We start from the raw sequence: 26,404 nt of genomic DNA, 5'->3' as shown, positions 1-26,404 counted from the left end.
AGATTGGTCATAATAAAATTATGAATAAACCCCAATAGGATGAAACATGGAGAAAACAATTACTTCTGCCATGAACAGCATGGTCTATAAGGACACATGATTTCATCAGAACTGGGCTCTGACTTTATTTCTTTTCATACCTCCCCTTGCTCACTTTGCTCTTGCTAATTTGGGACCATGTATCTGTTCCTTGAAAACTCTGAGCTCAGAGGCTTTTAGTCATTCTCACCTCTGCCTGGACACTCTTGGACCTGTTCCTTCTCATCTTTGAGGGCTCAACCTTGATGTTACCTGTGCAGAGAGAACATCCATGACACCTGTTTCTACAGTAGTCCCCTCCCATCACTCTTTTTATTTCTTTCATAGAACTTAAAACAATCTGATGATATAGTGTAGTAATAAGTTCTATTTTTTTGTACATTTTGAGTATGAAGTGATTGTGAGAGTGATTAGGTGTCCATATTGCAGATGGGTGATTGGTTTTGGAGTATCAAAGATTGATGATCAAGGTTCATCTCCATGCAAAATTGGAAACTCCATTCCTGTATACACATGCCCTAGAAGTCAATGCCAATTCTAGATTCAGATGAGAGCTGGAAGATAACCAAGAGGTCTATTGTCACCTGGTTCTATCTCAGTAAGTTTTGCCTGAGTACCAGAATCTGCTTTCTCAAAGTTCTCAAAGACCTTGCTGGTGACCAGCTTCCTCCTGAGTTACTACAGTTCTCTCTTTGCAGCATCCTTGTAGGATCATTTTCTAGTCACTGTTTCAACATTTCTAATAATTAATAACTTGGTACTTCAAAAGCATGCATTGATTTTAGGCATGTAAAATCTCGATGTTCTTCCAAAACTTAACTGAAATTAGTCCTCCCATTAATCTGCCACCTTCTAATTCTGCTCAAATTTAGGCCTATACCTCAACACTCCCTAAGTCTTTTGTTTCACATTATAGCACATATTTGAAGACATATTGACATATTGAAGACTTTCCCACTACATCTTTTTTAAATTGTTTTATTCAAATTCAATTTAGTTAACATATAGTCTATTAATAGTTTCAGGGATAGAATTCAGTAATTCATCAGTTGCATATAACCCCCAGTGCTCATTACATCAAGTTCCCTCCTTAATGCCCACCACCAGTTACTCATCCCTCCACCCATCCCACTACATCTTCTATTGTTCTAAATGGCTCAAAAATAAGAAGTTCTGATAATGCATGCCTACATATACATCGTTTCCACCTAGCTCTTTTTTTAAATTTAATTTATTTTATTTTTTATTTTTATTTTTCATTTTTTTCCACCTAGCTCTTTATTTACCCACTCTAATATCTCTAATATCAGTAGACATTTGAGAAAGCCTCCAATGTGAAAAGGAGATCAGAACAACTAAAATAAAGCAATCAGTGCTATAAGCACCATGGATTAGAAAATATAACTCTTGGGTTTTCACTTCATAATCAGTAAACATTGATGAAGCACCTACTGTTGGGGCTTGTGACCAATTGTGAGATAAAGTGAATCAGAAAGGAGATCATGATGTGAGGTACTTTCCTGAAAGTGTTAGCTTGGAGGATATGACTTAATGGTCTAGCTAAAAGGGCATGCTAACACTGTGCTAATCAGCCACTCGGAGACCATTTCCCCACCAGGCTAGACACTGGAAGACCATATGGAAAAAATACACTTACCCAGGATTGCTTCCTTAAACTGATCAAATGTAGAAGCCAAGGAAGCAAATCCCCAGTAATCATGAGTTTTCCATCCAGTAGTTCTACCCAGTAAAAGGGTAGGGAGTGAAGGTACCAATGATCATCACCCACCAATCTAGTAGTACCTTCTTTTTCCACAGACAGAAATGAATAAAGGTGGGAGGAGAAGCCAGTGGTGTTACTCCAGGGGAGATCTTTCCACACAAAAACATGAGGAAGGGGGAAGAAATGTTCCCCTGTAACACCTGCTGTGTTTTAGGCACTTTTCCATATGAACTGAAAAAGATCCATTCTTTTTCATGGTGTCATTATTCAATTTCCACTTATTTCAACTTATTTTTACATAATTATCTGAGACAATCCCAAAGTTTTGACATTTTCAAGATCTGAATGTAATAATAACCAACTTACCTACCTTTTTTTGATCTACAAATTTGGGATCTTGTCCTTTCTATACATGTATCTAAATAAATAAAATGGTACTCTGTGATATGACTAAAGATAGGACCCTGTCCCTCCATGGTAACGATGATTTATCACATGACTTTGGAGGGTACAGTCATTTGACCAGTTATAAATCTGCTTACCTAACATAGTTCATATTGAATTTTATCGCCAAGGAAACATTAAGAGATTTGATCAAATTTTGTCCTGAAATTCACTGATTTGATGTTCGCTGCAAATTCTTCATTTGTGTTATAATCATGTTTCTTAAATGAAAAATATATAAGTAAAGGAGTTTGTTTAAAATCATTTGTTCTAGATGAACCCTTTCAAGCTAGTAATGAACATCATTTACTTTTCCCAGCACTAATGAAATACTCTTTTAGAAAACCTTTCTGCCATTTTATCAGTGGCAGGGTCATAACCTGTAGTTTCCATATTTTGCTTTTTGCTTTTTTTTTTTTTTTTGAAAATCCGAGAAAGATTTCCCATTTCTGGTTTTCTAGCAAGTTTTTGTCAAAGGTTATCAATTGAGGCTCTATAGTCATGTCTGTAACTTATTTCGGTTTCATAGGATGAAATTCACCTAGCCTGGAGATTTGGATGCATTTAAAGAATCTCAGTACTTCCCTACTGTCTTCTCACATTTACCTCTTCATCGTTTTTAGCCTCTCCGGTTTGCAAGTCATTCTCCTTGAAGAAAAAGACAAAAGTAAAATACTTGTGTAGTTTTGCTTTCTCTGTGTCAGCTGTCAACTCAATCTCTCTCCTCAGTAATAGAATGATATAATATCTGTGTCGAGTCTGAAAAATCCTTTTTGCTCAGCATTTGTCTAAAAAGAAAAAACCTAGAAGAACAGAAAGAAGAGAGAGAAGCTTTTTTTTTTTTTCTTGAACGTGTACACTAATTTACTTCCTTGCCTGTTGAGTCATTTATGGGAGGTGATTAGGTACTCATTGGCTTGGTCTCAGATATTGTACGGAATACAAATGATAGATGAGTAGAGACTGACATTACTTCTGCTTAAAAGACCTTATGTTTTAGTCATTGGATGTATGTTTGGGTCAGAGCAGGGGTCAGATCAAAAAAGCAAATCAACAAAGAGAGTGCAGATATTATATACCCCAAGTGGGTGCCAAAGGAAGGACACTTTGACAAAGTCAGTGTTTGTGGTGGGGAGGCTTTGCAGAAGAGTCAGGCATAGCTTCCAAGTAGAGTCAACCCTTTTGCTGAATTTTAAAAGATGAATAGGAAAGAGCTTCTGGATAAGAAGAGCAGGGTCAGAGTAGGTAGAGGAGAACATAAATGGTTAGAGAGAGCATGACCATTTAAAAATCTCCAAATAAAAAAAAAATTAAAAAATAAAAAATAATAAAATAAAAATCTCCAAATCCTGGTCATTTGATGAAGTGAAGAGGTGATGAGGTATGCTCTTTATTAATGATACTTTTGTCAGAAGTACAATTTTTTTGGAAGGTGCTGGGTGGTTCAGTTGGTTAAGCATCTGACTCTTGATTTTGGCTCAGGTCATGATCTTCGGGTTGTGAGATTGAGCCCCGTGTGGGGCTCAGGGCCTGTATAAGATTCTTTCCTCCATCTGCCCCTCCGCCTTCTCTCTCTCTCCCTCTCTTAAAAAAAGTACAATTTTGGGGTAGCTAGTTTAAGTTTCCTCAAGTGTTCTTTTTTTTTTTTTTTTTTTTGCTTTTATGCATTCCTGTCGAGAGCTTGTATATAGGAAGTGATTTAAAACTCGTGCTGGTCTTGTCTTGTTCACAGCAAATTTATAACTCCTTCTGAGAAGCAACCTCTTTCTTCAAAGGCTTTGCACGGTGAACATCATCTGTCCTGGGGTGCCCTCATTTCAGATGTTTTGTTATCTCTTATACTAAGAACTTGTCTCACTGTTTATAGAACAGAGGGCTTTATATGAGAGAATACTGGAATTATTGAAATCCTGGCTCTTAAATAACTCAGAAATCAGAGAAAAATAAATAATAAAAAACAGAGCTCATAACACACCCAACACAGTGCTTCCATAATTATTTTTTCATAATATTTCATGTTGGTCTAAAAAGTGCCTTTAGTTGTTCCAGATTATCATTCATAGAAATCCATCTTCTCAGACAGATGACTGAAATGTTCTTCTCTCTTTTCTTTATAAAATTTAGATGATGCTTCCCAATTAAAATGACATTAGGCCAGCAGAATTCCCTGACTTCCTACTAGAGCCCATAAGACATTGAAATACACACACACACACACACACACACTAGGTAGGAAGCTTCTTTATACCCCACTTTCTTTTCATAGCCACACCATCCCTAGCTCTCTTGTGAAATGTAAGTCTTCACCAAAAATTAAAACAAACATGAAATAGTCCTAATTGGCATTGTTATTCTGACTGAGGTGGACAGTGTATCACTTTAGCTTTAGCGTCGGTACTCTTCCTACACACATTCAGAGACTCCTCAGTAACTCTTCAGGAAAGATGCAGGTACCACCTTTAACCTTATGGTGGCTACAGAAACTGATATCCGGGCCACTTCAGCCCATGAGTGTAAAACGGTATCACATTAATCTTAATGCCCTACATTGCATTTTTGACTTAAAGCCCCTTGTTTTATTTTTTATTTTTTAAAGTTTTTTTTAAAATTTGAATTCAATTAGCCAACATCATATAGTACATCATTAGTTTCAGATGTACTGTTCAATAATTTATCAGTTGCATATAACACCCAGTGCTCATCACATCACATGCCCTCCTTAATGCCCATCACCCAGTACCGCATCCCCCTCCCTGACCTAAATCCCTTTTATTCATTGGGTGTCAAAAAAAAATTCCTCCCTTGGAAATTATCCAGGAAAAATTATCCTGAAATTATGTCTTAAACTCCCCAAGAGGGTATGTATAACATATATTTACTAAGAAATTCTATCAACTAACATCCCTAAAGGCATCTGCTATGTTACTTTTTTCTGCTAAAACTGTGCCCAGTTGAGGTGTCCAACCTTTAAGTCCACTACCTAGAGAAGTCTCACAGGTGGTACTGCTGATATGGCACTCAGAAGATTGCCTGTGTCTATGTCAAAAGTCTGAGCAAAGATCTTCATGTTTTCAGACTCTCCTGAGAATCACTAGATTTTGTATGGAGGTATGAAATGCTCTTTTATTCATGTCTCAGCTATATTTAATTAGTTGGTCTCCTAAGCAACTCTGGTTATCACTGGACTGTTATGAAATTCTTTCTTTCAAAATCTATGCTCTGCTCTTTTTCTCATATAAGCAACTTTCAACCTGCCCCACCCACAAGAAAACACAGCCCTCGCCACTCTCCTCACCAAATGCCCATTTCCATAGGAACAAGCAAACAAGCCACAGTTCTGACAAGGTCTATTTTGGTTTATACTTTACGAAGCAACATTTCTTGCCACCTCTATCCAGCTTCCACTCCAGAAAGGCACAAATAAAATATTTGTCACACACGTACACTCAAAAACATTCTAAGAACAACAGCAGAATACAAATTACTAACCAAAGTACTTCAAAGTGCTATTAGTAGTGAATTTTTAGTTTGCCTCAAGAGTACTGATAGGTATGTGACAGATGTGAGAGATCACATTATTTAAAAAAGGGGCCACAACTATATCTACCATCCTGTAGGATGGTAGCATGTATGCCCTTTGTACAGAGGGATTTTGACACAGCTCCCATTGAGGGTCTAGGTTCCCTCTCCTTGAATTGGGTGGGTTTGTGACTATAGCAGAAGTGACACTATGTGATTTCCAAGGAGGTTGTAAAAGGTGATATTACTTTCTTTCTTTTTTTTTGGGGGGGGGGGGTGTGATACTACTTTCACCTGATTTGCTTGGGTTGTTTACTCCTGGGACCCAGCCAACATATTATGAGAAAGCCCAAGCAGCCCATGGAAAGGCCCATAGAGAGAGGAACTAGGCCCTTGGTCCACATCCTCACTGAGCTTCTGGCACTAACCTATCTATCAGGTTGAAAATGGATCTTCCAAGCCCCAGTTGATCTGCAACCCCCTTCTCCCTGACACAACAAGGAGCAGAGATAAACTGTATCTACTCACTTTGTAATTTCTAAGCTCAAAATATCAAATTTGTGGGCAAAATAAATGAATTGAGGTTGTTTGAAGCCATTGCATTTGAAGTGGTATGTTATGCAAGAATAGCTAACTGAAACACAGCTGGGTACTGAAAGTGCTTCTGTGACAAAGGACCTAAAGTGTGCGGCATTGCCTTTGGGACCAGCCAGCACATGTAAGCTTCAGGGGTCTCAAAGACAGTTAGTGAAAGCTCAGAGGACTTCAAAGAGAGTATTACGAAGTCTAAAGAGACCAGAGGAGGCTGTCAATGAGAGCTTAAAGAGTGGCAGGAAAATGATTTTGGGCACTAGAGGAAAGAGGACCCTTCTTATGTAATAGCAGAAAGTTTGACAAAACTGTTGCCTGAGTTATTGTGGAAAATGAACTTGATGGTCTAGCTAAGGAAATTTCCAGAAAAAGTAGTGAAGGTACTGCCTGGCTTCTTCTAGCTGCCTCGACTAAAATGAGTGAGACAAGAGATGAGCAAAGAAAGAACTGATCAGTTTACAAGCAATATTTGGGGAAATGTAAATGGTCTAGGACTTATGGGGGGGTCCCCAAATGAAACTGTTTTTCATTCCCATCAGTCTTGACAGCAAATGATTCTCAAATGAAGAATTGATCCTGGCCAAAGATCAAATCAAGTATGGTCTGTAAGATCCTTTGTTAAGATCTCAGAAAGATTAAGATGATAGATCAGGGTTGGCCCTTACCTCCACATTGAGACTTTCTCCACCTAGTGCCCTTCCACTCAAGGCACCCAAGTCCTATCGCATATCTTAATGTAACCAATCCTTCCTGAATATATGCCATGTGTACTGACTGGGGAAAACTCCATCCAGGTCATTGATATCTTCCAGTAAGATACGCACAAAGTCTTACAGAGCCTCAGTAGATACTTATGAAAGCTAAAGAAGATGATATATCTTGTGGGCATCTTGAATTGCTCCTTTGTTCATGCCAAGCCCTAGCCAAGTTGTGGATTTGGGAGCTTTTTGTTTTGTTTTAGGTTTAAAGTTGTTCTTATGCAGCAACTAAACAATTGGAAAAAAGGTATTAGCTTTGTATTTAGGTTAGTTAGGTGCTTGCTTACTGATGATTTCCCTAAAATAACAATTCTCAGAGAAATGGATGATACTAATTATTATAAAAATAGTTAAAATGTATCAAATGACCCATCACAGCATTATTTAAGTGACTGTTCAATGCTAAAGAAATGAATAAAGAATAAATTGTATCTTAACCACTTTCTTAATTAATCTGAAATTTTTAAAAGTGCTATCACATAATAATTTAAAAAGCATTTAGTTGTAAACATGTGAAAAAAGACACCACAATATTATTTTTGTACATGACTATAGCTATAAGAAAATAAATATACCAAAACAAAAAAGTGTTAAACCGAAAAACAACCACCATGCAAAACAGTTGGAAAGGCATTCAAAAGATTCCCTGCCTGCCCCCCTGCCCCCAGATGATGTGACTATGGATGGTTTTCTTAATCTTTCTTGTGTTTTTCAGTTATTTCTAAAATTTTAAAAATATGTATTATTACATTTATAATAGAAAAACACATTATGCCAATTTTTATAAAAACTAAATGATTCGATGAAACCTCAATACAAAGCAAAATTGTGGCTCTCTGGCTGTTAATTGTCATTTCAGGTTTTCAGGGAAAATAAAACGTGACATACTTATTTTACTTTCTTGAAAAGAGTTTTAGAATAGGCCTAGATGAAACTGTTTTCTTCCTTTTGTTTTATCTCCCTACTATTTCTTGGATGACACTTTGAAATTTTCCTACTAAATACCTCTTATTCATCTTTCTACATATATAACCAATTGGCATATGCCACCAAATGGCCCTTCAAGACATATTGCCCTGAACAGATAGATCTTTTCATAATGAGCCCTCATCTTTCTCACAATATCTTCACATGTCCTATAGTACTTGGGGAGATTGATACAATTTTTTCTCAACCACCCTCTTCCAGAGCTGTTTTTCTGTGGTATTTTTGACCACCTTCTCTGCGTAGATCAGTCACCATCTCTGTTTTCATCCATCTCTCCTCTGCCAGTCTTGCATTTCTCAGTGTTCTGTTAATATCTTCACAGGGTATGCTTATATATTTAAGATTTCACTATTTCTCAAAACTTCATGTTTATTTTTCATCCCTATTATATGCAAAAAGTTTTCTTCACTTTTTCATATTTGCTATTCGATCGTGACCAGCCTATTGAAAAATTATGTCTCTGCGTCTTCCAACTTAGCATTAAATTTTCTTCCAACTTACCATTAAATTTTCTTCCTTTCCTTTCTTTCCTGCTGTCCTGGGAGAACAAATGACCAGAGTATTTTGTTTGGAGCAAATGAAGAACCCCAGTACTCACCACCAGCAGCGTAGGCATTCAGTCAGAACTTGATTCACTGTGCCTTTCTCTCCCTAATCCATTACCCTGGTTATGCCAAGCAACGCACACTTCTTTCCTTCTCTCCTCCTCATTGTGGCTGGACTAAATCCCCACGGTCACAAGCATCTTTCTCATCTATCCCTTTGCCACCATAACTCTTCACCATAAATCCCCACTGACACTGGTTTTTTTTCTCTCTGCCATTAATGCAGATGATTGATCTGAAGCTGTAAATTCTCCAGTAGCCAACCCTATCGACTCCCTTGATACTTCATGATCAGGCAAACAAACTTGCTCTTAGTCAAACAAACAGAAAAGAAATTATTTGACAATCAAGGGGGAAAAAAGTAATTAGGAGAATCAGTGATCTGGAGCTGTTAATAATAATAAAAAAAAAAACCTATACATTAAAAAAATCTTCCCATTCAATTAATCCATTAACAATTTTGTTCTGCTCTTGTTTAAGTGTGTGCATGTATTTTGCTAGTTTTTCCTGTTGAGGAGGAAAGGGAGGATGTAACCATATTAAGAAAAATATGAACAAATCTGAACATATAAGTATGCATGTTTAAGGCAGATGAGTATAATATGTGACTCTCTATTTGTAAACATAATTGATGGTTAAGTAAATGAAGCACACAATGTTATGCTGTACATATGTATGATACTGAAGAATATGTGTAGGACAGAAACTGCACAAAATAGAATATAAAAGGTAATGCAAAAGTTTATAAATAAATATGGAACTTGTTAAACCTGGCTCAGATAATCAGGAGCAGGCAAAGTAAAACAAAAATCAATTGCCTTTTTTTTTACATTAAGTTATCAGAAATTTAAATTATATTACAAATGTAAACAAGGAGGCCATGAAATTATTACCTTGCATTCTTTGTTGGTGGTGTTATCGATTGGCATAAGATTTTGGAAAGTAGTTTGGCAGTCTATTGAGAGCAATAAAATATTTGCAGCCCTTGAGCCAACAACTGCATTTATGGAAATAATTTTGGGAAAGTAATCCAAAAATAGAAAAAAATGAATTGTTATGAGAGCAAAAGAAAAGGTAGTAGCTAATTTCTGCTTTCAATTACTCATTGGAAATTATGCTACAACTGAAAATTGATTATAGATGCCATGTGATGGAAATAAGGAAACTAATATGACTTATTTTGATACTTTTACTTCATTTCTTTTTGTAAACAAGAAACCTTAAGACACACTCTAAGAGCCACAGAACACAGAAAAATATAACAATTAAAATTGTGTTATCTAGACATAAATGCTATTAATATAATAGTGTATTTTGTTCTAAGAAAAGATGGGCAGATTTTTTTTTGATAGATACACAGATAATTAGGTATATAACACAACTCCTTATAATTATGGAGCTTATAGTTTGCTGTTTATTGTATAACATGGATACTAAATGAGAAAAGTAAAGCCAAAATTGTAGATAAAGCAATGATAAAGGAAAACTATCATTAGGGGAAAATGAAGGAAATACTGAAACATATTAACACTGGACTGGAATAGTGAAATGTGGTAATTTTTTTTCAGCCTCGCAAGAATTATGTTTTTCTGCTTTTGTTTGTGAGGATCCTAGAGATTATTTCTTATTTTGACCATGCAGATTAAAACACCCTTCCGATCCTAGAAGACCATGCCCAAATAAGTGGGAGGTAGGGTTTCCAACAGAAGCTCAGAAGAAGTAGCTGTTCCCTCCCCCAACTGCTTGGCATCCAGTCTTTTAGGTGTGTAATGCAGGCAGAGACCATCAGACATTTTTGACTGTGACTCTGAGACTGATGTTGCAGTGACAGCTGGGAGATTTTAAGTGACTGTGGAAAACAGAGATATGGCCATGTGTCCAGGGGTAATAATACCAGTAGCTACAAATTATTCAGACTCCTCTTGGGGTGGGGGAATCTTGGCTGTGCCACACATACCTGGGGATCTGTGGAAGAGCTTCCAAGAACTGTGAGCTTAATGAAACGTAGGTCAAATACATTATGTGTGTATGTGTATTTTCTTTGAAAGGATTTCCTTGATTTCCTTAGAAAGGCAAAGGATTCCATGACCCAGGATGGGCCAAAAGACTTTGATGGAGGTCTTCATTACGGAGGTGCCCTACCTTTTTCTGAGTTCCATCTGAGTTCCATCTCTATCAGACTGTACTGCTTAATAAATAGAGGTTCTAAGGAATTGTTATTGACCTATTTTTTTAGTCAGTGAGTCAAATGGATCAATTCATTTGTTAATTTGCTTAAAATATATTTATTGCCACCTGCATTCATCGTTTGGCAGATGGGATACCAGCAAAGGCATCCTCAAACACATCTAGGGCAGAGATACAGACAGATGCATGAAGTCACTGCAGTCTTTTTCTCCCAGCAAAATAAGCAAACTAGATGCCCTGAAATTTTCCTGCTACAAAATATCTAAAAACTCCGGATAAAATATAGACGACATCCTCCTGAATAGAGGAATGATCTTGCAAGCTTCTAATGGAAATCGTATGAAAACCAAAAAAAAAAAAAAAAAACCCCACAATGTGAGTGAGTCCTGCAGCTACCAGTAAACTACAATCCTGGGTGGCCCCAAGCGTTGACTTTAAAAGGCATGTGTAGCAGGAGAGAGACTTATGCGGTCAATAGAAATCCAATATTGGGTTAACTCTGAGCTTTTCCTGCAGTTACCAATATTTGATTCCTGGTGGCTGCAAAAATCTCCTCCTGGCTGATTTGTGTAAAATTAAGGAAGCCATTCAAACTCTTCATATCTCAATTCCTCTACTAATAAAATTTTAATAACAGCACTTCTACTACCCTTGCAGATATATAAAGATATTACTATATGTTCCATCACTATATTCATGTAGGGACAGAATTCTTGCATCAGACTACCTCGTAGGCTTCCAGATGGGCTACCTTTGTGTCCGATATTTACCGCAGGTCTAAAGAGCAACGCATTATCCATTTTATGCTTAAGGGATCACCTGGGCCCCCTTCCCTCAGCTTAATCTGTGGGTAGGAACACTTTAGAAGGAAGTATGGAAGGGATTCTGAGGCTTTGTGTGTCAGACTAAGATGAATAAAGGGATAGGTCCTAAAAAGAAGTATTTCTCTCTATTTGTAAACAGGGGTGTAAAAGAAAATTCTTTCATTTTATCCAATAGAGTAACTTAAATGTAACACATTCTTGAATCACAGCTTTCAAACTCTAGTAAAACACGGGAAAGAAAATAATTTGTATGCAACATAGGAGGTAATACATAGCTGGATGTGTATTTTTATGTTATGTTAAAAATATGGCTTAGAAAACTAACCCCAACAGGCCGGGAAATGTGTGATGTGTCAGTCACTCATCTCTGTGAAAGCATAGAAGCAAGAGATAAAACACATGACAATAGACCGAGTGGTGAGACTCCCTAAGATTTGTATTTATTTTCTTGTTGGGGAAAGATAAGGAAAAATGGCAAGAGTCTGTATAATATAACTTGATTTAAGACTAATAATTACAGAGGGTTGCTGAATCATATATTAAGTTTACTAATATCACAAAATTTGGGTGGCTCGTATGTAGTAGCTTTAACGGAAAATACATTTATGAATATAGAGAGGGTATAGCTTTGAGTCAGAAATATCAAAATAAGATTAGGCTTTGAAAAATGTAAAGTAATGCATCTTGGATGAAAAATTCACAGATAATCAGGGAAATGGAGCTACTGTACTTGGAAAATGATAATGTTGAATGAGACCTGGGAGTGATCGTTACAGAAAATTAGTATGAGATTGCCCAGGATGATAGAGTGGTTTATAAAAACTGTTTGGGCAGCACATGCAGCGATAACACATCATGAGTCAGACAAGTGTGTCCATTTATGAAAACCTCAGTACCAGAAGGATGTCATCATACTGGAGAGAATTCAGAGAGAGCTACAAAAATGATTGAGGGGCTCAAAGGGCTGATGTGAGGTAAGATTAGAAAGAACTAAATATGTATGCCTTATCCACGTATAGACTATATCCCGCAAAACATAAGGTGCTCATGGACCAAGGAAAGGGAGAAAACTTTTCAAGGAAATTTAAGTGGAGGTTATTAGAAACATTCTGAAGAAAACATGGGCTGGGGGGAGCAAAGTTAGGCTGAAATAAGGGCTCTCTGGTGGGTTAAGTAGAGAAAATGGGATGGGATATCATATTTGTTCCCTAGATCCATTGTGCAAAGGGAAAAAATAAAAAAAAACCCACAATGATAACTTAATCTCCTAGTCCTGCAATTTCCACACCTTTAAAACCAGGAGGAGGGCAGCTGGGTGGTACAATCTATTAAGCCACCCATTCTTGGTTTTGGCTCAGGTCATGATCTCAGAGTCATGAGATCCAGCCCCACCTCTAGCTCCACACTCAGCACAGAGTCTGCTGAAGATTCTCTCTCTCCTTACCTCATTCATGCTCTTTCTTTCTCTCTCTAAATAAGTAAAATCTTTAAAAAAAAATGCAGGAGTATGATCCCTCTTTGGCATACTTAAGAGTTTTGATGAGTAAGATCAATTTTAGCCATATTCATTTAAATATCCTTTTAAAAATTACATGGCACAATACTCAACATTGAGTATAACAGTACAGATTTTTTTCAATAATTAAATAAAGTTGACCTAAGAAATGTACAGTATTACTTACATTTTTTTAAATGGGCTAAATATGAGCATGTAATACAAAAACTTGCATTTATTGTGGTTTTTGACATCAGTACTTATAGTCTCATGGGTGAATAAACATGTATTCAAATACACAAGCAAAATATTTTAATGGTTATTATAGAGGTTCAAAAAAGAGCAATTAAGATTCCAAAAATTGAGGGGGGAATGTTTCAAGGATTAAAAGAAGGAAGTGGCATTTGAACCAGCCTTGAAGGGTACTAGAGATTCAACAAGAAGGGACTAGAGGGAGATTCAGAGAGAGAAGAGCACTCAAATGACACCTGAGGGTAAGAACACAGCCCGTGAAACACAGAAAAGTATGGTGGAGTGAGAATCTGGACAGGTGTGCTGTCACTTATTGGAGAAGGACCATAACTGGGGCTTGAACGGGAGTGAGACCATAGATAGACCAATAGTTTTCAAGGTTTTTAGGCTTTCCTCAAATAACATCTTAAATAGAAGCCTCATCTATGGAACAGATAAAAGTAGTGCTTCTCTGTTTGAAGTAGGTTGGAGGCCTAGACTCTTGCCCTGCAGCATCCCATCAATCTCTCTTCCTCTCCACTCCCAGAGACCCTGGGGCTTCTCAAAAGACCCCTAGAAACTGTGGTGCACAGTTCAAAGAACACAAATATTAGCAAAAAGGAACAAATAAGGAGTTTTTAACAAGGCAATGAAATGACCAATACAGACCTGTGAAAAATAATAATTGAGAGAAATAGGAAAGGTGGGTTGAATTAAGAGTAGGCTGCACGGGTCTAAATCTAGGATCAGAAAAAAATGTGGCTTTGATATTATAGAGTCAAACAGCATCTCTTCTTGATTTAAAAAAAAAAAAAAGGACTAGTGAGAAGTAGAATAGATGCCAGCTTAGATTTTCACAGTGGGTGTGTGGGACCTTGTAATGCCACTCACTGAAAGAGAGTGTGCATTTTTATTGAATACGTGATTCTGGTTTAGATTTGAATCTACCGTAGTCTCCCTGAGGAGCTCTACTGTATAACTAACCAACATACAATGGTAAAATATACTGGTTTAGAAGTTATAGCTTAATGCAGTTTCTTTTTGTTGAGTCTTGAATTACAAAATCTTGTCACCTCTGAGTGGAGGAAGGTTTATATTCCAAGAATGGAACATCATTTTTGTAAATGTATTCATTCATTTATTCATTCCTTTGCTATGCATTACTTATTGACCATTTATAGTGTATGAGGTATTGGGTAGATGCAGGGATAATTGAAGGTTTAATGATTACTCATGTTTTGGCTAGATTATTAACTCTTAAACTCATCTTCCAATAATCTTTAGAAACATTTCTTCCAGATTTATATTTCTGTATAAACACAGAATTCTTTCCTGAACTTTCCTTTCTTTTTATATTGTTGTATGTGTCAAATACTGCCGTGTATTCATGTTAAGTACCAAAAGTCTATCCCTAAATCAAAGCATTCTGACCTTGACTATCTGTTATCTAATGTACATACATTTTGAAATATTCCAATTAATTATTGACATTCTAGTTCATATTTGGCTTTAGGACCCTCTATATATTTTATTGTAGCCATCTTTATCAAACCAAAAACTAAGTTGGCTAATTGTATTTTGCATCAGACAAGAAATACTTATTTATTTTGAGAAAATCTGAAATCTATAATTATTTAAGGGAAATCTAGATTCTAAAAAAAAAAAAAAAATGTGATCAGAGTGTTCATGTTACCCGTAAATCTCAACACTATGCTGTCACTTCTTATTTTGTGTGGCTACAATACTTGGCAGCAATACTGAAGACTAGAATAACTTTTAAAAAGAAATGACCATTCTCAATATATTCTGGACAATCTTTTAAAATTAAAAAGACAGTATTAGGTATACAACCTCCAATATATGTCAGTGCAGTGCTATACATTTTAATTCTTATCTCATTTAATCCTCATAACCTACATGGCAAGTAAAATCACCCATTTTATAAATGAGGAAATTAGAGTTAAGAAAGTTAACTTGCCTGGGGGGAAAAAGCTAGTAATCAATAGAGCAAGGCCTATAAATTTCAAAGTCCAAGTAACTTTCACTAAAAATGCTCCCTACCAGTAAGGAGTAAAGAATTCATTAATAAGTATGCAATATCTTTGTCATTGGAGGAGGGAATAGGGATTGATACTTCATTACAAAAGTATCACAGTTATCTTCCTTGTCATATCTCAGGAATTGTCATTTGCTATTATAATATTCAAGTGATAAGCCAATCTTACTTGATGTTTTCCTGTCTATTTAAGAGAGTTATCTCTGGGCAAATAGCCTTTTAGAAGGGCATCTTTTAATTTGGATTTCCTGTAGATGAACATTTGCCAGAAACATTGATCATCATAGTCATAATGTCTCAAAATTACTGTACAAACTAATCAATATCATCAAGTCTCAAAAATTCTATACAAACTAATGAATAATTTGAGAATACACATGTTGAAAAGATGTCAAATTCATTATGGATATTTGAGGGATTGTTCTGTAAACTATCGGGAGTTATTTACAAGAAATGCACATCAAACTAGATCTAAGTGGGAATAAATAAGTTCTTAAAGAAGGTAATTGGAAAACTGATATATTGCCATTAACTGCATGGAAAATGGTTAATTATGCTTGTTTTTCCAAAGATGCTTTTCCAAGTAACTAGACAACAACAAAATAGAATTTCTTCATAGGAATTTCTAGGAGTGCTTAAATGCTGACCTATGGGTCAAGATCCTAGTTCTGTGGCTTCTTATCTCTATATCCTTAGAAAGTTTTTTAACCTCTCTGTACCTACAAGTTTTTTCACATCTATAGAGATTAATGTTCTATCTCGTTCATAAAGTTATTTTGAGTATTACATTAAATGAGTTAATCCATATGAATATTTAGTCCACGTGGGTTAAAATGGGAAAAATCAAGAATAGCTACAGGGTAGAGAGCAATTAGGAAAATGGCATGGAAGCAGTGGGCAGAAGCAGAGCCAGGCCTAAGTGTGCTTTGGAGGCCATATGAGAACCTATCCTTATCCTAAAGACATAGAGAAGTTATCGAATTGTTTTAGTCAGGGACATGACATGATCAGATCTATGATAGAGGACTAATGTTGGAGCTAAGCAAGGGATCCGGATTTTTAAATTTGCTCTCTCATTCTGGAACATACCAAGGTAACTACTTGGTTGTTTTGTTACTTTGAAGTGGGATCTGGATCAGGTTCAGCTAGAGTAGCTCTGCTCCATCACTCCTAAAATAGAAAAATTCATTGTTGTGTAGTAAAAGGAATATAGAATAATCAAGAGAAAGGATAATAAAGTAAAAAAAAAGGCAAATTAGAGAGGACATTAATAGAAAAAACAATGTTAACTCAAGCCATCGCACCTAAAAACTATACATATGTATAGTCTGTGTGGTATTATATAAAAATGATGCCACCTCATTGTCAATATGTAAAGAAAGAAAGAGGGAATGAAATTAAAGAATGAAAAAGATATGTTTATAAACATATATGCATACATAAAATGTAAGTTACATCCTTTTTACTATGTTTAGCATCCTGAATCTATTATTTGCTTATCTATGGATTTAAAATGCACAATTAATAAAAGTTCAAGGTAAATATAATTTGTTTCATATTTTAAATATATATATGGCTATATATATGTATATATATATATACACACACACACACACATATATATATATATAACTAGATAATACAGCAAATAGAAGAGAGCATAACAGGAGTATTCAAAATGAATTGCAGTGAAATAATCTTTCTCTAAAAAGAAATAGGTATTTGCATTTTCTCTCAAATTTAAAGGCAATTCAGAGGAATAAAAGGTTTCTGGACAGCCAGATATCAGCCATATCCATAAAGAGCCAAGTATAACTCCAATCTATCATCTGGAGCACACTACTGTTGAGCCCTACCCTAGCCAAGACAGTCTAGTATAAAATGTGCTCAGAGCTCCTGATTCCTCTCCAACATTTTGCACTCTGCTTTGGCTGATGTTCATTTAGGTTAGATTGCCTTTTTTTTTTTTCAATAGAAGAAGACATACTTCATCAATATAAAAATGTTCCTGAGAAATTTGTTCAATAAATGCAAATGATTCTAAAGTCTAAATTATGGAGTTGGTTTAAGAATTTCAGAATATCATGTTATCTAATTATCTGGGTTATCCAAGATAACCCTTCTCCCTCCCTCTCTTCCCTCCTTTCCTTTCTTCCTTCTTCCCTTCCTTCTTTCTCTCTCTCCCACTCTATGTCTTTCTCTCCCTGTTCTCTCTGTCTCTCCTCTTTCTTTCCTTGATTGAACTGGGTGGTCAGTAGTTGGTTCCTAACCAATAGCTGCCATGCAACAGAACCTGCACTCTGATAAATAAAAGCTAATTTGTATTGAGGGATTTCCAGGTTTATAATTTTTCACAACCAGTTCTAGTCACCACATCGCTCAGTTTTGTGTCACCAATTTAGAGAGCACAGGTGACCAACTTGAGACCATTGTGTTTGTCTAATGTTACAATCTAGGCCTTAGTAAACTATTATATCAAGGAAACTGATCATAGGAGCCAACCCCATAAGACATCACAGGAATTGGATATTTCCCTAACTAAAGCATCTAATGTTTCTACAGAAAGGATATCATACTTGTCTGGTACTTCATAGATCATAGAGTTTTTATATTATTTTATCTCACTCGTTTCTTCAATATTACTCATAAAATTATTGTGTGCTTGTTATATACAACATCAAAGAAGATGTCTTTGAACTTCAAGAATGTATAGTCTTGTTACTCCCTCCTTCCAAAAACTATAAAAGGTAGATCTTATTATCTCAGCCCAAGGCTTGCAAAGTTTTAATAATTTAAATCAATAGTGTGGGACTGCTGGATAAAAGACTTCTGTGTCCATAATTCTGAGTCTCTGACATAGCCTCCACTCTCAACCCTTCCTGGTAAGCCTCATGATGAATTGACAACAGAATGGTTTCTGGAGTCAGATGAATCCAAATTAGGAGCCCAGCTCTGTTTTTTAAGACCTATATGAACGTTACTAAATTACTTTTCTTCTCTGAGTGTCCCCATTAGTGATAGGTACTAATCATGCCACACTACGAGGTTGTGGAGAATGAGAAGGTAGAGGTGAAACACAAGGACTGAGACTCATATGGGGTGATGAAGGCAGTCACTGTGGGTGCACAATTAAAGGGGAGGTTGTATCAGTCAATAAATATCTTAATAAAATATTTAAAAAAATCAAATTGGTGATTTAGGACTCAAAGGCTGGCTGGCTATTTTTGTAAAAAAAAAAAGTTTGATCAGAAACATGGTTGAGTTCAGGTAAAGAAGTGAGTCAGGTCAGTTGTGCAAGTGCAGGGTTAAATCCAATCTTTGATATTCTGATACTTTTGTTCATCTTTGTAGTAATCAGAGTCTAACATATCTCCCCCAAAGATTTCCTGCTGTAATCCCCAGAACCTATAAACCAGATGAGCTATCATTCTCATAGTTATGCTTAGCTATGTTCTGTTCTGTTATGTTGTTATGTCACAGTTGATCTTAAGAGAGGAAGATTATCTAGGTGGACCTGACCCAATCACTCAAACCCTTAAAAGCAGAGATCTTTTTCTGGCTGATGGCAAAAGAGGAAAACAGAAGTAGGGGAGATTTGAAGTATGGGAAGGATTCAACTTGCCACCACAGGCAAGGACAGGAGAGTAGCCACAGGGAGTAAAAGTGACCAACAGGCAGAGACAACAAATGACAGGTAGATCCCAGCCCTACAACCACAAAGAGCTCTATTCTGCTATTAACAAGAATGAGCTTGGAAGAGAGCCATGAGCTACAATTTCACTTCAGCCTTGGAAGATCCTGCACAGACCCAGCCCTGCCACCATAGACTTCTGCCCCACAGAAACTGTGAGATAACAAATGGATGTATAAGCCACTAAGTTTGTAGTAATTTCTATGCAACAATAAGATTCATACAATCATGAATATTTGACATCAATTTCTATGTTAAATATTCTCCTTTTTGTGATAAATCACCATTTATTATTGAGTTTTTTTAGCATGTCCTAATAAATAAGTGTAATGTCTCATTTACCATGTCCTCATCCCAGTCTTGCAATGCTTGGCTTAAAGACGGTATACAATACATATTGTTGTCTTTATCCTTATTAGTTCACAGTGCCTTCTAATTTCAGTCTTACTAATAGGGAATTTTCTTAAGCTTCCCAACTCCTTCAAAGTTTCTCCTCTTCATCCGTCCCTTCCCACCAAAGGCCAACATCCACGCCTCCTTCCCTACATCAAATCTACCTAGTCCTGGAATTAGTCAGGTGACTACCTATTAGAGCAGTATGTTAAGGATATCACCAGATATCATGCCATGTAATTATCTTCTTTAAAAGGCCCCCACCGCTCAAACCATTTCAAAGTTTTTTCCTCCTCTGTATTTGGAAACTTCTCTTCAGCATTTGTACAGCACTTTGGATTCACACTAGTAATAAAATTTACTCCCACAGATTGTACCTTTCTCCAGCTTTCTTTTCAAAATAATTTCCTAGATTGAGGTGATTTAGGACTTGTGAGTTTGAGAAATATGAGTTTGGATATGGGAAGATAAGAACAAAAATAGTAATGGCTAATAAACTTGCTCTTTGATCTAGCTAGCATATATGTGTCTAAATTGTTAGAGTAACTGTTGCTCAGGAGTTCCTACCTTATTACGAAAGAAAGAAATCAAAGTAGCTGTAAGAATCATTCGTAACCACCCATATTAATGACTGTTTTCACTATGATTGAATCATAGATATTTTATATCTATAGAAAGTGGTCATTTTTACTGCACATGTTGATTCATAGTTGCATAACTAATCATGACAACTTTATTAATTGCTTATTATCAAGGGTTTTCTCTTTTATTAGAGAACAAGTGACTTCCTTCCCTTATCCTGGTGTGCGTATATATCTCTGTGTGATAGAGATTAATGCATAAAGCTTTGCAGGAAACTGCCTCATTGATTTTGTTGCCTTTATATTTGTCTTCCTTAGATGACTTCCACTAACATAGATGGAGGATGTATAGCCCGTTTCAATGAGACACCCAGGGCCCTGAGTATTGTGGTTGGAGTTCTGGCTTAAATTCAGACACTGGAGTAAGTAAGACATTAAAGGGACATTGTTGGGAAAATGAATGCATGTATCATTGGTTATTTTTAAAGTCCCCAATATAGCACTTCTTTGATGGAGGTACTTTTATAAAGTATTAGTCCTTGCTTGTGTTTTGGAAATTAATTAGGAAATGCATTGCCAACACTGCTGTAATGATGTGCCTTGGAATATTATTCAATGTTGTAATGAGTTGTACACGAGTTCTGTCTCTGGAGTCTATGTATTTGAATATTCTCATGCCATATTTTCAAGTTCTTCAAATCTCATGCTAGCCAATCCACTGCTCTACCATATGATTCAGAAATATTTTCAAAAGCTCATGTTGTTTGCCCACATTATTTAAGACTTAAATTAATTTCTGAGCTTTTTATGCAGTAGTAAATTCTACTCTTACACACAACTTAATTTAGCAGCATCAGAGCTAATGATGAATAAATGTACCCACCTCAGTACATGGTACCTCCTTTTAGAGAAAACTCCCCAAAAGTCTTTATTGAAGAAAAGTATCAAATCAGTACCTTGGAGTCTTCTGTGCTATGATAGTGCATTGAATACAAGAAAGCTGATGGGGTAGTTTTAAAAAATGTCCTGACAGAGTCAAGGTGATGGCCATTTTTAGCTGCCCTGCTATCCATCACCTCTTTCAGCCAAGCATACTCCATCATATGCAACAGCCTCATGAATTTATGCATCAAGCTGTGCAGCCAGTCGTGCCGAGGGCGCTGGTGACAAGTGAAATTGCTGTGCGCCTCATTTAGCTGTTTATTGCGCCTGAGTACGTGTTGCAGCTGTCATCCCACGATGGGATGATAGTGCTCGTTAATAGACAAGACAGGCAAATAATGATGGAGGCCACAGCAAGAGATGCTCATCTGCCAATGGGCTCTGAGCAATATCACAAACATCCACAAAGTTTTCCATCAAAAGCAGCTCTGTAAGAAAATAGAGAGGGCAGGGCTGCTCTTCATAGGACTAACAATGGAGATTAAACTTTTGAAAAAAGTGTAGCCCAGTAGATTGTGTATCTTGGGGCTGCCATTTGGGGGTCCTTCACTATGCTTCCCTTTTAAAAGAATCCCAGGAAAATGACCACACACACCAACCCAGTTTGTTACCAGTATGTTCAAGATGCCCGTATTCCCACTACACACCATGGAATTAACTTTAACTGGCTGAACGATTGGCCTTATTCCAATGTCATCCATGACCCCAAGAATTTGCGAATGTTATTTTTCAACTGTTTGAAGACTTGTTTCATACATTTAGAACTTTGGATTGCTATCTTTCAATTCTTCTCAGTAATTCAGTGGAAAGTAACTTGGAATAGAAATATTCTATCTTTAGATTTGAATGGAATTTTCTTTTGTATAAAATTGAATTATACTCAAGCATTCATATCTTGGCATATAGGAAAGAGGCTCTTAATAAAATCTCTCCCAGATGAAAGTCAGTTAAACAACTGACTTCCATTTCCTTCCTTCTGTGAATGTGTGATGCTTTATCTTATGGGTATTCTGCAGTTGGTGATTAGCAAGTGCCTAAGGTATGGGCTTAAATGTGAACCTTTATGATTTTGCCAACAGGTTATTCATTTTGTAAGAATATAGAACTCAAAGAGTTAATTAACATGTTTGGTGTAATGAAATGAAGCAAATTCTGACAATCCTTTGCAGACTTTTATATATACTAGTAATATTCATTAAACACGGACACACACACACACACACACACACACACAATTTGCGAAATGGCTCTCTTGCATATAAAAGTGGCCATGGTTTTTTTGGTGGCATCTATCTTGCCATGAAGAAAGACTACCAAAAGTTTAACAAGATCATTTTTATTAATAAAGATGTCAAGAACCATAGAAAGTACTAACCAGGCCCCAGAGCTATAATGATGGGGGTGTGGGGGGAAAGTTTATGTGACCTTTGCATTTTAAGGATGAGGAAACCAAGTCCCAGAGAGGCTAAGTACCCAGACAGGTCTGTGGTGAGTCATCTGCAGCATTGGTGGTGAACCCAGGTCTCTGGGACCCTTATGTCCTCTAGAGCTGCTTTAGCTGTGACATTATTCATATTCTTGCTGTGACTGACAGTGTGGGCTTTTAAAAAAAAAAACTACTTATTAACAAAAATCTTGTTTATATTTATGTGTTACTTTGCAAGAATATTCTGATTTATTTATCATTTCTGTATGCTTATTTCTTTAAAAATAAGGTAGAGTGGGGAATACAAGGCATCTAACAATAAAGTTAAAATAATAAGGGTTGTGTCATGAAAGACAAGAGAGAATTGTGACAAAAAGCTCAGGCAAAGGATAATTACTAGATTTGAATATAAAATTTACCACCGATTTAAAAGGGTTGATTCATTCTTAAATGTGATCATTGTCTTTGAGCCAAAAATTACTTCAGTGAGAATGGATCTTTAGTTTTATGATGGAAATAAATGAGAAAATATAAGTTAACTTGCAAGGAAAATAGTTTTATGATGCATATTTCAGGAATATACCTATTCTGCAAAGTAAGGCACATCTGTATTAATTATTTAAAGGTCCCTTTCTTCTTTAAAACATTCATATCTGTGAATCTCTATTACTTAAAATGTATAACAAAAATCATTAGACACAACTTTCCACTGGGTATCTGGATCCAGAAATATGTATTTGTCTTAGAAGTCTTTGATAAACACTTAGTATACAGGGCAATGTGTATTCTACAACAATTAATTTGGATGCACAGTAGACATCATTATACGGGAGGTACAAAAATCACATTTGGATTATACATTACAGTAGTGATTTAGCTCAGAGTCTTAATGTAAAATCCTATGGACTTACATGTAATAACTTTATGTACTTTATTTCTTTTTCCCTGTTTTGTGCTTACTAAGGAATAATACAATGGGAGCTATATCATTCTGCTTCTTCGCTTTTTCAAAAATAACAACAACAACAACAGCAAAATTTTTTTGGCATTTACAGAATTAATGGTCAGCAAATTTAAATATGTTGACTCCTTTTTCTTAATGAAATGGAAAAGAGATGTGTGTTACACGCACACACAAAGTTTTATTAATGTTTCATAAAATGGTTGCTACAATCAAAGGAACTGCTCTGAAAATTAAATCACTGGGCTGGCTCTGGAAATCAGCATAATATGCTCTGCTTAATTCCGTCATGCTAAGATGTTAGATTCTCCTTCATTCTCTCAGCTTTCTCTCTCCTTCACCTGGGGGCATCTGCTGATGAGTCTCTTCTAGAGGTTGTTTAATGACTATTTTACAGGAACTGTCAGCTTTCTAAAGCCCAGTGGCATTGGGCGTCACTGTATTACCAGCCTTTTTACACAATTGGCCTGACTGTAAATCGGAGGTTTAAAAGTACAAGAAAGCTCCTATTTGATTTAATGACTGGCTGATGGAGGTCGATTAATCTTTCTGTGCTCAGATGTTTTACTCATAAAGGTCATCTATTGTTTGTTTATACTCACTTTCCTGATTTTAGAAACACAAGTAATAAGAAGACCATTTTGAGAAGAGCAGATAGTCGCCTTAAGAAAATCCCTGTCATATGCACTCTGGGATTTGGACTCAAATCCTAATTATACAGTAAGTGAAATGAACACAGCCTTTACATTAACCTAATGTAAAGCTGCAAAACCACGATACCTGCTTGATTTGGTTAAAGGAATTGAAGACATGGTTTCTTTTTTTTTTTCTTCTTCTTTTTTTGGCAGGAGGGGGCTATTTCCATTTGAAAATGAAGATCTTTTTGGTTCTATAAAGAAAACATATGTTTTCCTTCCCCCTCTTCACTTCTTTTTTAAAAAAACAAACAGAAATCTTTTTAGCACCATCACCTTTACTTAGGACATTACTTTCATTCAAGGTTAAGGGCTCTATTTTCTTTAAAAAAAAAAATCTATCGAAAATGTATCCTTTTTAAAAATTAGATTAATTCATCGTAATCTTGGTATTAAATTACAAAATCTTGCTTCCTGGGTTTTAACATGAGAGCACAGGTTCTCCACCAAATTATTTTTTGTCAGTTTTCATTTTTAATCAAGGGATAATTTGTTTGCTCAAAGAATGTGCCAATCAGTCAAGGCTAGTCAACAAAGAGCATGGCTTAAGAGTACAAAAAAGTAGCACACAGAAGGTGATGTTGAGGAAATACTCAATGACTTTCTAAATCTACCTTTTAAAGTTGAGACAATGTAGCAAAGTTATTCTTTGACCAATAAAATAATGCCTAGCCTTTGGCTCCTCCAAACAAATGAAATAGAATAATGATTCTGACAGTTTTCCTGAATGGAGATTTCTGATTACAAGTGACTACAGGAGAATGAGTCTCACTAGCAGGCGGAGCACACACTGAGCAAAGATAGTTGTAAGTCCCCACACATACCTTTTCAAAAGTGAGAATAATATAAATAGGGAAGAAAAATAGTCTCATAACTTTTCACTGGACAATCTATTCAGACATGCAAAACTAGGCATCTGGATATTAATTTTGGAAAATCCCTAGAGGTAAGAATTTCTGCCATTACTAAGCAATTCAGGGTATCAAAAAGCCACAAAAGTAAATTTAACATGGTTTTCTATTTGAATCTCAAGTCCACATTCTATTACCAAATGTCCACAGAGCAATCATACGTACTCAAATGATGAATACAAGTTTTTCTTGAAGTATTCTCCGAAAGGCATTTTGTAAGGGCAAATGTAAGAGAAGGAAACACTTGACAGTCAGTATCTAATAATACTGGCGTAACATAATATAGCTTTTTTGAGGCAGTAGTTCATTTGCCTCTTCTGGTAAGTTCCAGGATTTCTTTTACATATGGTACTTCCTTTGGGTTTTTACTGCACTGAATTGGATTCATTTGTTTACATGGTGTTCATTCTCAGATTTGTCTTTATAAGGACAGGGCCTGTTTCACATTCACCTTTTTAAAAAAAATTATTTAAATTCCAGTTAGTTAACATATAGTATAGTATTAGTTTGAAGTATACAATTTAGTGATTCGACACTTACATACAGCACCTGGTGCTCACCACAACAGGTGTACTTCTTAATACCCATCACCCATTTCACCCATCTCTCTGCCCACCTGCCCTCTGGTAACCATCAGTTTGTTCTTTATAGTTAGGAGTCTCTTTCTTGGTTTGCCTCTCATTTTTGTTTTGTTTTGTTTTTGTTTTTTTTTCCCTTTGCTCATTTGTTTTGTTTCTTAAATTCCACATATGAATGAAATCATCTGGTATTTCTCTTTTATACTTATCTTGACATATTCTAAATATTCAGTACCTGGGACAGTGTTTGTCATCTGGTAAGCACTCGATAAATATTGCTTGAATTAAGTAACTAAATTACAGTATTTTACATGTTCAGTAGGGGATTTACTAACGTGTCTAAATTTACATTCCTCATTGGGATTCAGACTGTCTCCTATTGCTAAGCATGAAGGAGCAATGAGATTGGACATAGAGATGGAGGCTCTAGTCTCAGCTCTGTCAGTCTGTGACTACGAAGCAAAGCACTTAAACTTGAGCTTCTCCAATTCTTATCTGTAACATTCAGGGTCAGATATATAACTGTGATCTCTGATAGCTGTAATACTCTTGACTGTTATAGCCCTACTACTCTCATATGTGGTAAGCCATTTTTTTTCAGTCTACTTGTAACTCTAAATTATTACTAACACCTAACATTTACTAAGCAGTTAGTTGTGATGTTGATATTATTTCTCCCAATTCTCACAATCCTATGAGTTAAGTATTTACACATAGTGAAATTAGAGTTCAAACCAATTTAAAAACTTGTCCTAGGCCCAAGTGGC

General features: G+C 36.0%; 1 long non-coding RNA gene across 2 annotated transcripts in view; it reads left to right on the top strand.

The window, feature by feature from the left end:
* LOC144317095 (uncharacterized) overlaps window positions 1-26,404 on the top strand; it is a 288,856-nt gene that overhangs the window by 250,311 nt on the left and 12,141 nt on the right. For both annotated transcript variants that reach the window (XR_013382980.1, XR_013382979.1), the window contains exons 4-5: window positions 20,443-20,546; window positions 24,070-24,173. This is a non-coding gene — a long non-coding RNA (uncharacterized LOC144317095). The remainder of the gene's footprint in view (window positions 1-20,442; window positions 20,547-24,069; window positions 24,174-26,404) is intronic.

Source organism: Canis aureus, chromosome 7 (assembly GCF_053574225.1).
Source record: "Canis aureus isolate CA01 chromosome 7, VMU_Caureus_v.1.0, whole genome shotgun sequence".
Classification (NCBI taxonomy): Eukaryota; Metazoa; Chordata; class Mammalia; order Carnivora; family Canidae; genus Canis; species Canis aureus.
Note: the sequence above shows the minus strand (reverse complement) of the source record. Positions and strands in the feature narration are given on the sequence as shown.